Source organism: Pan paniscus, chromosome 1 (genome assembly GCF_029289425.2).
Source record: "Pan paniscus chromosome 1, NHGRI_mPanPan1-v2.0_pri, whole genome shotgun sequence".
In the NCBI taxonomy this organism is placed as follows: Eukaryota; Metazoa; Chordata; class Mammalia; order Primates; family Hominidae; genus Pan; species Pan paniscus.
Window position 1 is genome coordinate 31,726,097 of NC_073249.2, and position 14,420 is coordinate 31,740,516.

General features: G+C 36.5%; 1 protein-coding gene across 5 annotated transcripts in view; it reads right to left on the reverse strand.

The window, feature by feature from the left end:
- Positions 1-14,420, reverse strand: part of SPATA17 (spermatogenesis associated 17) — a 231,481-nt gene that overhangs the window by 194,672 nt on the left and 22,389 nt on the right. The gene's annotated exons all lie outside the window — the stretch shown is intronic.

Sequence of the window (14,420 nt, forward strand, 5' to 3'; positions counted from 1 at the left end):
TTTTATTCAACCAAAATTTATTCACTGTAACTTGAGCCCAGGTAATAATTGTTATGTTTCAGGCAAAAATCAGAAAAAAGTGCCTTAACTCTTTATAAAGGGGCTTTCTGCCCCATGACAAACAAATTCATATAAAAGGGTTTCACTGTAATTAGTGTTGTTTGAATTGCCTGGTCTGATCCAAAGCAAATTGTCTGTGGAGAGCAGCAGGGCTGGATTGTTTATCAACAGTCTGAGCAATTAAGAAACAGTTGGCTGCAATATGTTATTTACAAATGAACACAACAACGTTTCTTCATTTTAAGTTCTCTTTCTTCATGATTGTAAGCAAGGTGTAATTGGTGTTTGAGGTGATTTAAAATATTTACTTTAATAGTGTACTTCTTGACATCATATTGAAGCAGACATTGCTATTAAACATTTCTATAAAGAAGAAATACATTGGATATTATATATTTCCAAGAGTTTGGGTTCAGAAAAAGACGTTTCTTGTCTTTATCATATCATTGTTTAGTTAACAGTAGAGTGAATGTGTGAGCTTTTGAGTCACAGACCTGTGTTCAATTCCTGGCTTTGCTTTTAACAGCTGTGTGGCCGTGAACAACTTACTGAAAGTCTCTCAGTCTTGATTTCCATTCTTAGAAAACTGGTCATTATATGCTTCATTGAGTTGTCGTGAAGACTAAAATGAGATCAAGTATCTAAGGTGCTCAGGACATAGCTAATAGTCATTATGAAAAGGATTATCAGTAGTGCTCACATTACACATTTTGTAGTTAAAAGTATGTAATTTAACTATAAGTAAAATTCTAGGCCAGGCGTGGTAGCTCATGCCTGTAATCCCAGCACTTTGGGAGGCCGAGGCAGGCGACTCACGAGGTCAGGAGTTCGAGACCAGCCTGGCCAACATGGTGAAACCCCGTCTCTACTAAAACTACAAAAAAGTAGCTGGGCGTAGTGGCAGGCGACTGTAATCCCAACTACTCAGGAGGCTGAGGCAGGAGAATCTCTTGAACCTGGGAGGCGGAGGTTGCAGTGAGCCAAGATCGAGCCACTGCATTCCAGCCCAGGTGACAGAGTGAGACTCCGTCTCAAAAAAAAAAAAGAAAAAAAAAGTAAAATTCCAAAAAGTATAAAAGGCTCAATTTTATTATGAACTAACAGGAAAAAAAGATTCAGATTTTGAACCAAAGAATTCTGAATCCTGTAGTTAAGAGGTGAGAAAGCACTTTGATTCTCACATATCATTCTTAAGTGAACCACTAATTGATACCACATTTATTCTCAATTGTCTAGCCCAGATGCTTTAGAAAGTACTGAAAGGAGCATATGCAACAAAATATTTTATTATTCCATTTACATGAGGTACTAGAATAGTCTAATTCATACAGACAGAAAGTAGAAAGTGGTTACTAGTGACTGGAGGGAAGGGAGAGTTATTATTTAACATGTACAGAGTTTCAATTTGGGAAGATGAAAAAGTTCTGGAGATGAACAGTTGTGATGGTTATGTAACAATGTGAATATACTTAATGCTACTGAATAATACAGTTAAAAATGATTGAAGTGGTAAATTTTATGCTACACATATTTTACCATAATTTTTTTAAAAACTAAAAAAAAAAAACACATGTAAATGTGAACCGCATTTCCATAAGCTTTCTAAGAGATTCATATAAACACTTCAAACTTTTGTAAAATTTTATCTTTGTTTTTCCATTCTGAAAATGATGATTATTTGTTATATTAACATTAACCCTTTGGGTTACTTGAACACTTAAAATGTAACTCATAGAAAGGCTCTAGTTCTTAAAAAATTATTTTCTAGAATTCTGTCTTAAAAGTTTTGTTTTTTTCATTCCATGAAATTGGGTGAGGAAAGCATATTGTACCTACAAAATGTTAATAACATATCCAAGAATGACAAGCCATTTTAATGTCTCAGCAGACAAAATTCTTATTTATTAATTACCTATTCCTTTATCATCAAGATATCAAGTCTACTTTAAAGGGGAAGATGAAAGATCTCGGGCGAAAATTAAGTATAAAAGAAGTAGATTGTTTTATTGCAGTGGAAACATGGTGCTCAATTTTAGATGTTCACCAAATATTTGTTGAATAAATGAAGAAAAAGAGGGAGGGGAAAAGAACAGGAAAGATAGGGAGAATTGATGTCTTGCATTTACATCAGATAGGATAGGAAGAATTCCTGGGATTAAAAAGTAGCATTTGAACGTTATCAGCCATTTGTTAGCTCTATGTGGCCTTTGTCATATTACCTAGCTCAATTTTTAGAAAGCTTCTGAAATTTTTTAGAAGGAATATATTCCTTTTGAAAACATAATTAATTTTCTGACTGGTTGATATCCATATGGATCTTTTAGACAGGGCTCTTATTCAATGGAATTAGACCACAGAGGTTATACTTATTATTTATAACTGATGTCCTTTCTGATTTGTTGTCCATGAACTGTGATGACTGACCCAACTGTATACATGGCTGAGTATTTTGAATGTTATCCTGCCTGTAAGACAAACTTCTGAGAACCCAGTCCCACCATTGGCCATGTTGGTTTTCCATTTTATATTGAGGACTTGATTCTTTCATTTTTACCTATCATTTCCAACTAATCCCTGGGCTTTGTCAAGTCTTCTTTTCCTATGACTGAACAACCTACAGTCTTCATACCTGCTTAATCTTCTGTTTAATCCATTTTGAACAGTTCTTCTAGATTAATTTTGTAAAGTATTGCTTTTATCAACTCCTTTTTTGAATTTTTAAAATCATAGACTTTCAATAATTTCCAATTGCTTAAAGCAAGGCATCCTAATTGGGCTGATTGATGTAACTAACACACTTGAGTATTTCAGATCACTAGGAGAGAGAGAGATGTATAGTCACAAGCTAAGGCACATGCCACTTAACTATTTTTATTTCTCTAGTACGATAATGATTACTGATGAGAGTATATCCCATATTTAAGTTTATTTTTTCTCTATCAAGTGAATTACAACGTGGGTGGGGGACAAATGAGAACTACTCTCTTACAGGTCAAATTGATAAGCAAATTCGCCACAATCAAGTGCCAGTTGTTTTTTTTCCAATTATCCCTCCCTATTCCTTTCCCTTAAACCTCAATCTGATCAAATTACTGCACGTTTTTTTCTTCTCCCTTTCATATTCATATGACTTTGCTTGCCTGAAATGTCTTACCATTCCTTTTTAGCTGTCCAAATCCTATCTCCCCTGTTTTCCTTATAAGCATTTATTTATAGGAGAAACTACATTTTCTTCCCTACTACGAGTGCTACCAAGTGGAATAAGAAGCTAGCATTCTCCTAACTCCAAAGGGTACTTTCAAACCATTTCAAACCAGTAGGATGAACTTCTTTAAATAAATAAATAAATAAAAGAACCCATTTCTAATCTGAGGTTATTCAACTTTATTACTCTCTATTCCTTTTAGGTGTTCTTATCCTTCCTTAGGCTTCTGAATCACACTATCCTCTATCTCTCCTTGTTGCCCTCCCAACCTGCTCCCGCTATAGGGTATAAAGATTTTGGGCCGGGTGTGGTGGTTTACGCCTGTATTCCCAGCATTTTGGGAGGCTGAGGTGGGCAGATCACTGGAGGTCAGGAGTTCGAGACCAGCCTGGCCAACACGGTGAAACCCCGTCTCTACTAAAAATACAAAAAACAAATTAGCCAGGTGTGGTGGTGAGCACCTGTAATCCCAGCTACTCAGGAGGCTGAGACAGGAGAATTGCTTGAACCTGGGAGGCAGAGGTTGTAGGGAGCAGCTGCACCACTGCACTCCAGTCTGGGCAACAGAGTGAGACTCCATCTCAAAAAAAAAAAAAAAAAAGATTTTTAACACCTAGGTTAAAGTCTTACACTTCATTGGAACTTCTGCCACCATCCCAAGACTTTTCATATTCATGTCAACAGCACATTCAATTCCCTAATCTCACAATTACCCACCTTTTCCAGTCCCAATGACCCCACACTTCAGTTTAGCCTTATATTCTCAAAACATGCTCCAGACGTTGTCAACTATGACTGTTCCACCTATTGTTTTAAACCCAGACTGCAAATTCTTCTCCGTAAAGCCCTGGAGGCTTAATTTCTGTTAAAAGACTGTTTCACCCACTCTAAACAAATCTAGTATGGATCTCTTCTTTTCCTCAGTTTTAAAATCCTTCTTCGCATATTTTCATGTACAATATACAATAACTGCATGGTTTTTTTGTTATACGAACATACCATAAGTTATTTAATCTTTCCTTTATTGTTGAGCATTTTGGTTGAAAACCAAGAAAATACGAGCTTCAAGGATGGAATAATCAACAATTTCAAGTGCAAAACATTTAAAGTAATATGTATTTATAATAATTTTGAGTAATTTATCTAGATGACATGATGAGATCAACTGGCATCATTTGCTAGATTGAAAAATACAAAAGAAATATATGCATTAAAGTGATGAGAATGAAACCTTTAGAAGCCATGCACAATGGATAACAGACCTGAGGAGCCTGAGTTTTTGTTATTTTCCATATTAGGGCCATCGACATTTCATAATTTTAAGTATAATCATTAAATTAATTTCTAATCAAGTAATTATGAGTATTTTGTGCATATGCTTTGCCTTGTTTGCTGGCAATTGATAACAATTTGGTCATTATCAACTGTTCTTTTTTTTTTTTTTTTTGAGATGGAGTTTCACTCTTGTCGCCCAGGCTGGAGTGCAATGGCGGGATCTTGGCTCACTGCAACCTCTGCCTCCCAGGTTCAAGCGATTCTCCTGTCTCAGCCTCCCGAGTGGCTGGGATTACAAGCGCGCGCCACAATGCCTGGCCAATTTTTGTATTTTTAATAGAGACGGGGTTTCACTAAGTTGGCCAGGTTGGTCTCGAACTCCTGACCTCAGGTGATCTGCCTGCGTTGGCCTCCCAAAGTGCTGGGATTACAGGCATCAGCCACTGCACCTGTCCTGAACAGTTCATTTTTAAAATATCATTTTTTTCCATAAAAAAGAATTAAAAGCCAATTATATTCTTTCTCCCAGTTACCAGTAATATTATCTTTAAGATTAGGTGAACCAAATCTAAACTTATATTATAATTATGATAAAAATGGGTTGTTAAAGTTTTAAATTAATATTAGTAACTCAGAGTCTTAAGTTGTCCTGTCTTTGAAGTTTAGACCCTAAGGAAAATATATATATATGTTTCAGTTTTCTGGTATTACACTAAAAGGTGAAGAATGCTGCCTTATTATCTTATAACTGATTTGGAAGTCCTATAAAGAAAAATATCAAAAATATTGGGCATTTTCTCATCTAAAAATAAACATGTGTTCATCTAATGAAGAGAAATAAAAACATCTGTGAAAGCAACAATGTCAATCTCTTATCACTTTTAAAACTAGTGACTGGTATTTTATACATTTTTGCCAACCATGAAAAGATCAAATTGTTGGCTTTTATCGTAACGACATGCAATGGAATTTGATGGTACATGTCGTCATTTTTCCCATTTAAAGTTAATAAAACTTTCATTGTTCCTCTTTTAAATAATCATATATGAAAACATTGAAAGAAGTGTTATAATGGTAAGCCATGTATGAATACTGGGAACCTTGATTTCATCAGTATATAATGTTATTTTTATAATTTGAATAATTTCTCTTTTTAATCATAATCAATCTTTGTAAATTAAATAGTTCTACCATAGGCTATTAATACATTTCAACAAAAAATTTAATTAAATTGAGTTTTAATGTGGTTGCCATACATATGTTATTCACTAGATGATCTCAATTTAAAAACGTAACATTGACCTGTCTAGGACTACAGTTATATATAATTATTTTATAACACCTCATATCAAACTAATTATATACTACAATAGCCTTTATACTTCTCTGCTCTCAGACTATGGTGATTCAAAAGTAGCACATCTGATATTAAACATAATGTAAATTGGGTAATGACAAAATATAAAAAAGGAAGGCAAATGTAAAAATATAACAAAATGTATACAAGCCATCCAATTTAGTTTTTACAGATAAATGCAGTCAGGGAACTCTCAAATTGTTAGTGCTCTTACAAGAAGCAAATGAAAGGATATTTCTACATTTTTGTGGTACTATTGCTTAAAAGAATGACTTATTTTTATTTCCCCATTTATGAAACGAATGGAGTAAGGAAGGGGTAAGGAAAAGCTAACTAGAACACTACACAGCTAAAACAAGATGGGTCCCCAAATAGTAGGACTATTTGATTGTACAATGAAATGAACAGGCCACAGTAAAATTAAACCAAGAGTTCAGCATGCATAAAATGCATGTGCACTGAGCACATGCACCAGGTGACAATAAGTTTGTTACCAATAAAAAGGAGAATCAGAGCACATCCTCAATAATAGGAAAGAATTTTCACAGTTGTGACCCAACAGTTCTGTACCCCTAAGATAGGCAAATTTGGGTTATATTGCTAGATATAGCAGCATGAAAGTCAGCAGAAAGGCCTAAAATGGAAGTTGAAAAGAAAAACAAAAACAACAGTCATACAGGAAGCAAAAATGAGGCAAACAAATCACAAAACAAGACTGGAATAGCTCTATTATTGTGGGTTAATGAAGTCACTGCAATGCAGAGCACATGACTCTTTAGGACTTGATAAGCTATTTGATGTCACCATGAGAATTATTTAAAAGCTGGATAGAAATATTTTGGTATAGGAGAATTTTGAGGAAAGTTGACTTTCCTCACTAAAGAGATCCCAGAACTTCTATCTTTTCACATTCCTCTTTCTGCTTGAACTTCACATTTGACAACTCCAAGTTTCCTATAAGTTTTCTCCTCTAATTCCTGTGATATAACATCACTCTGTTTTCCCGTTTATTCTTATTTTTAATTCCCTTTCCTCTTCCTAAATTCTACCTAATGCATTCCACAAGCCTCAATTCTTAGACACCATTCTGTACTGTTCACATACTTTTTTCATTAGGTAGAAAATCCTGTCATCTTATAACTATGGATCTAGAACTTTTATCTCCAGTGCTGATCTTTAATCTAAGCTCCCATTCAATAGCTTGGTTTAACAAATATTTGTTGAGTTCTAATTTTGATGTGCCAGAGATTTTGCTGAGTTTGCACCATCGCCTTACAAGATACCACCACATGGAGGTGTCCTAACATCATCACAAACTCCAAAAGCTCCAAACATCTTTTTGTAAGCATAACCGAGTAACCCATTCAGAATGTTTCTTATACACATCCTTGCTTTTGTTATCATTATAACTATCAATCAGCTTTGCTGAGATAAAAATACAACCATTGCAGTAGGTTGCAAAACAACAAAAGTTTATTTCTTACTCACACTACATGTGAGCTAAGGTTCCCTGTAGCTATGTCCCACATATCTCTTCGTCTCAGCCCTAAGGTTGAAGGAGCAAGCTGGATCTAAGGTATGCCATTCTTTTGCCAGAGGAAAAGACCGAGAATACCTCTTTAAAGCTTCAGTTTGGGTGTGGCATATATCCCATCTGCTCACAACACATAGACAAGCCCCACATCGGTGGGATGAGTATGAATCATCCTTTTTATGAAGAAGGGGAGATGGGATGACTAATTTTGAACAAGAATACAATCCACCCTGGCACATACTGATGTTAATCATCATCTACATTGGTCACAGCAAACATCTTCCAACTTGTATCCCTGTGAATCATTTATTTATCCAGTTGGTAAAAATTTCAGTAGGCCTTTTATGTGTCAGTCACTGGGATATTTTTGAGATATAATTAGACTCATCACTGCTACTCAGGAGCTTCCAATCAAATGAGAGAGATGTAAATAAACAAATGTATCAGTGAGACAAATGCCTACATGACAAGCATTTAAGAAGACAAAATTAATGTTTTCAGTATTCCCGAATTTTACTTTCTACTAAGATTAGGAAAAGTTGATCTTCAAGTAAAGTCTTGAGGGATACGTAGGAAATCAGACCAATGAGAGGCATGTTAGAGTGAAGAAAAGCATTCCAGGCAGAGGGAACAGCATTTGCCAAAAATCTTTGGGTGATAAGGACACTGCATATTTGGGCAATGGCAAGTGGTTGAATATGACTAAAGCATATTTACATAGGTATAGCAAGAAGTGACATTAGATAAGAAGCAATGGTAAGACCATGGAAGACCTCACATGTCATGTTAAAAAGCAAGGACTTTACATTGTATGCTATGGGAAGGAGGACTACAGGCATGGCAGTAAAATGATGAAGTTTAGTTTGGAATCAAGAGGCTTTTAAGAGGGAAAGTAAAAATGATTTGATGACCAATAGAAGGTGAGATAGGGAACAAGAGGTGGTAGAGAGTCTAGGATGACTGTTTCTCAGGGTTCGATTTCTGGTTGAATTGCAGTACTATTTACCTGAAAAAAAGAAATATAGGACGAGCCAATTTGGGCCACCCGAGGGACATCCAGAGAAGATGTTTAGTATTTAGTATGTGGATCTATATAGATATATATGGATCAGGAGCTGAGAACCCTAGGCACATCATTTAGTCTCCCTGAGTACCAATTTCTTCATCTATAAAACAGATACCACCTGCACATTCTTCTTAACAGAACCATTGCTCATGACATAATGAGACAATGATTGTAAAAACTATTTTTAAGTAAAAAATTCCTTTAAAAATATATTAATATAAAATTATTTTATAAAAGTCACACTGAACTCCTTACCAACCTTCTGTTATTCCCCACTGTCTGCATAATTTAGAGCAACTATCTAATTTTTTCTGTATATGTTATTCTCATTCCTAATTTCAAAATTTCATTCATGTTTTCTTCCCAAGGGTTAGCTGAAGTGTCATTTCCTTGACCTTCAGAGCCTATGTTAACTTCTCACCTGAATACTTATTACTTCTATTTGTGTGTGTGTGTGTGTGGTGTGTGTGTGTGTGTGTGTGTGTGTGTGTGTTTTGATGGGCAAAGTCTCCTTTAAATTGAATTTCTTTTTAAATTAATTTAATAGATAATACATGCACATTGTTTAAAATTCAAACACTACAAATGAGTTGACATTGAAGTCTCTCTCCCATGCCTGTCCCTCAACTACTCAGTTCTCTTCCCCCCGGGCAGTAATATCATCAGGTTTTTCACGTGTGATCTTTCCAGAGATCCTTCCAGAGTCAAGAAAATTAAATCAGTGGCTTTCAAATCATGCCCTCGTGGCTCAGGCGACAATAGAAAACACAGGGAAAGAAATGAAGCAGTTGCATTTGTCTAGCTTCCAAAATAGTTGCACTGCCTATATTTTATGTGGGTCTATTTTGCATACTATAAGGGAATACTGAGACAGACTAATTCATTTATTTATTATTATTATTTATTATTATGATTTTTTGAGATAGAGTCTCGCTCTGTCACCCAGGCTGGAGTGCAGTGGTGCGATCTTGGCTCACTGCAAGCTCCGCCTCCTGGGTTCACGCCATTCTCCTGCCTCAGCCTCCCGAGTAGCTAGGACTACAGGCACCTGCCACCATGCCCTGCTAATTTTTTGTGTTCTTAGTAGAGACGGGCTATCACCATGTTAACCAGGATGGTCTTGATCTCCTGACCTCGTGATCCGCCCGCATTGACCTCCCAAAGTCCTGGGATTACAGGTGTGAGCCTCCACACCCGGCCCCAGACTGACTAATTTATAAAGAAAAGAGGTCAATTTGGCTCATCTGTATGTGGTATCAGCATCTGCTCCGCTTCTAGTGAGGCCTCAGGAAGCTTTTACTCATGGTGGAAGGTAAAGGGAGAGCAGGCATGTCACATGGCAAGAGAGGGAGCCATTCAAGCTGCCAGACTCCTTTAAACAATCAGCTCTCATATGAATTAACACGAGAACTCACTCATTACTGTGGGGAGGGGACCAAGTCTTTCATGAGGGATCCTCCCCCATGACCCAAACACCTCCAACCAGGCCCCACCTCCAACACTGGGTTATATTTCAACATGAGATTTAGAGGGGACTGATATGGTTTGGCTGTGTCCCCACCCAAATCTCATGTTGAATTGTAATAATCCCCATGTGTCAAGGGTGGGGCCAGACAGAGATAATTGAATCATGGGGGCAGTTTTCCTCATACTGTCCTCATAGATAGGGAACAAGTCTCACAAGATCTGATGGTTTTGTATGGGGCTTTTCCTCCTTTTGCTCATTCTCTCTTGCTTGCCACCATGTAAGACATACATTTCACCTTCCGCCATGATTGTGAGGCCTCTCCAACCATGTGGAACTGTGAGTCCATTAAACTTTTTCTTTATAAATGACCCAGTCTCAGGTATGTTTTTATCAGCAGCATGAAAACAGACTAATACAGGGACAAACATTCAAACTATATCATATCTCTTTTACATACAGGACTAAGAATTTTGCTAAAATTTTAGTTAGAGGAGGTTTTATTACTAAAGTTTTAAAATGACTGTTCTACACCATTCATTTTATAACTTAATCATATACTTTATGACACTGTTATTATTGTATATAACTGTAAGGCCAAAAAAATTATGCAGCAGAAATTAAGAAAATGATGATTTAAGCAAACTTAATTTAGGACTAAGTGTGTGACAGTGTAGAGATTCAAACAGTATCCTCAACTCATGTCCCACTGCCCAACCCAGGAAAACAGCAGATCATTTCATGCACTCTTGCTTCAGAAGATTTACATGTGATTGTCCATTCCTGGCTTTGTTTTTCTAAAACCTAAGCTCTGAGGCAATATGTTGGTGGAAGGTGGGCAGAGCAGTGTGAGGTGTAAAAGAAGTGGTGTGGGCATAGGATGAAAAGAGAGGAGCAAAGATTCCACATGCCTAAGAAAGAACTGAACATTAGCCTTCTGAAAGGAAGCAATGCAGCATTTGGCATTCCTATGGCTTCTGGGAGGTGGCTAAAACTCTAGGGGTAAGCTTCATGACAGCTGTGGAGAAGATGGGCCTCTAAGTGCTAAGGATATCAGCTCTGGTAAAAATTCCCATTCCCTTAATGTGGCTCAGCAGCCATAGAGTCCTCTAAGGATTAATTTGGAAGGTTCAAACACATCATCTTAGACGATGGACATCTTTTGAATGAAGGCTCCATGAAGGCAGGAATCTCTGATACACTGGCACTAGTTAAGTCCCACAGGAACTCTGTATAAAGGAGAAAAATCCCCAATAAGGGCTGAGATTGAATTGCCTACCAGCTCAATATATAAGGATTTTGAAATCAGGTCAAACTGAGTTTGAACTCTTCTCCACATAACAGTAATAGTAATAACAGCAATAGCAGTGTGTCCCTGAGGAAGTAAGCTGAGCATCAGATTCTTCATCTATAAAATAGTGATAATATTCATAGGGTTGGTGTAATACTTTCCATAGTTGGTGTACACATGAAGAATGTAAAATGCTTAATGCAATATTCCACTTTCACTAGGCAATCAAGAAATGGGAGCTATTTTAATCTTATTTCATAATTATTTATTAAGATTCCATTATGATTCTGTTTCATGCCTTATGTTAGGCAGTGTGTACACAATGGCAAAAATACATACATACATACATACATCAGACCTATTCCCAAGGAGCTTAGAGCTTACCAGATTTAAAAACCATCATGAACCAATCTAAACGAGGAAAAGCTTCATATTTTGATTTTGTTTTCAAAAGAAGCAAAAAAAAATTAGATCCAAATCTGGAGAATCATTTGGTGATTATACTGGGTGATACCATTTTTGATCAAATCCAGTTGAGATGCTAAAGTAACAAAACAAATATTCTTAGGTGGCTTATTATTTGAACTCTTAAAAGTATTTTTTTAATCAGCAACCCCAGCATCATTAAAATAAATACACATTCCAAGGTGACTACTTTGAATACAGTTATTGAAATGTATGAAATCTTATATGTTTGATTAAAAAGAGGTCTCAGCCTGGTGCAGTGACTCATGCCTGTAATCCCAGCATTTTGGGAGGCCAAGGCGGGTGGATCATCTGAGGTCAGGAGTTCGAGAGCAGCCTGGCCAACATGGTGAAACCCCATCTCTACTAAAAATACAAAAACTAGCCGGGCGTGGGGGGTGGGGGAGGCACCTGTAATCCCAGCTACTTGGGAGGCTGAGGCAGGAGAATCACTTGAACCCAGGAATGTCTTATATGCATAAGTATACTCTACTGTCTTTGTCCATACCATTGACATACAACCCCAATTGCTTATAAATAATGGGACTAAAGGTGCTCATTACTCCACAGAATGTCTTAATTTCTTGGTCATCCTGGTTAAGTAATATGATTCTATCAAAAATTGGTTTGAAGAAGCTCCTAGTGAGAAAACGAAGGACTATTTGAGCACCAAACCATTTAGTGAGAATAGTTGACCATAACCCACCCATTGAATAAAATAGGAATCCATTACTTCATACTCATATAAATGCATGAATAAATAAATAAATGGAAGAGAGGAAAATCTCTTATAGCAAAATGCTGGTAAGTAAATGTAGGAGAAACAATGGAATTAGAAAATCACTGTTGAAGATCTATAGTAATAATTGATTCTGGTAAGAATCGTAATTGGATGCTAAACCTAGCATACAAAAGTTTAATGAGGAAGAAGATGTATACATAGCATTTAAATATCCCCTCATGAGAGACAAATAGTAAGTTGACAGTGTAGAAACCTGAGAGACACTACTTTAATCAAAGTTAACAACATTTATTGGACAAACTGATGACATATGCATCATAATATGATGTATTAAGATGTATTTCTGCTAAAAATGCATAACCAGAATCTAACGCTGAAGAAACACTAGCAAGCAAAAATTGAGAAATAATCTGAAAAATAACTAGTCTGTACTCCCCAAAAATATTAGGGTTATGAAAAGTGAAGACGGACTAAAAAATTATTCCAGATTAAAGGTGACTAAACAGACACAACAAACACTAACTACAAAGTGAAATCCTAGTTTGTACCCTGGAAAAGATTTTTTGCTATAAATGACATTACTGGTACAATCAGTAAAATATGAATAGTGTCTATACATTAGCAAATAGTTTTGTACAGATGTCAATTTCCTGATTTTAATATTGTAATAAGATTATGTAGGGCCGGGTGCGGTGGCTCAGGCCTATAATCCCAGCACTTTGGGAGGCCAAGGCGGGCATATCACAAGGTCAGGAGATTGAGACCATCCGGCTAACACGGCAAAACCCCGTCTCTACTAAAAATACAAAAATTAGCCGGGCGTGGTGGCACGTGCCTGTAGTCCCAGCTACTCGGGAGGCTGAGGCAGGAGAATCGCTTGAACCCGGGAGGCAGAGGTTGCAGTGAGCTGAGCTTGCACCCTTGCACCCTGGGACGACAGAGCGAGACTCTGTCTAAAAAAAAAAAAAAAAAGATTATGTAAACAATATGCATGCAATATATTGAGAGATAAGGGGGCATAACTTCTGTAACTTTGTGTCAAATGAATAAAATAATGTATATAGAGAAAAATGTATACAGAAAAGAGGAAATAATAATGCAAATTTTTTCACTTGACTAAAAAATGTGAGTGGAGAATATATGGAAGTTCTTTGTACTATTTTTGCAACTTTTCTGTAAATCTGAAATTTTTTCAAAATTTAAAACTTTTTTAAAGTGGCCTGAATGTAAATGATAGCACAATAAATTTTAAAAATCTTATGCCACCTGGGCACAGTGGCTCATGCCTGTAATCCCTGCATTTCGGGAGGCAGAGGCAGGCAGGAGTTGGAGACCAGCCTGGCCAACATGCCGAAACCCTGTCTATACCAAAAATACAAGAAAATTAGCTGGGCATGGTGGCAGGTCCCTGTAATTCCAGCTACTTGGGAAGTTGAGGCAGGAGAATCGTTTGAATCAGGGAGGCAGAGGTTGCAGTGAGCCAAGATCACACCAGAGCACTCCCGTCTGGACAACAGAGAAAGACTTTGTCTCCAAAAAAAAAAGTAAATAAGAATAAATAAATAAATAAAAATCATATGTCAAAATTGGAAAGAAAGAGGAAAAGGAAGGGAGAAAGAAGGTGGAGAAAGAAAACTTGTGTTTAAAACTAGTATTTAAAAGCCATCAATAGGAATTTCACATACAAAAGAAGCACTGATATTTGATTACATTTTTTCCATACCTGTGAGACAAATGGACCCAAATGTGAAATAAAAATTCTGTATTAACATGGTATAAATTAAGTTTGGATAGAATATGGAATATATACTGTAGCCAATGGAATTCTTTGGTTTTATATGTCTTTAAATAGAAAATATGGGTTTTTCATATATATACCAGATAAAAGGTTATTACCAAAATCCCTGGCATTCAAATTGAAAAAGTAAAAGAAGAAAAATCAAATCTCCTCTTCACTGTT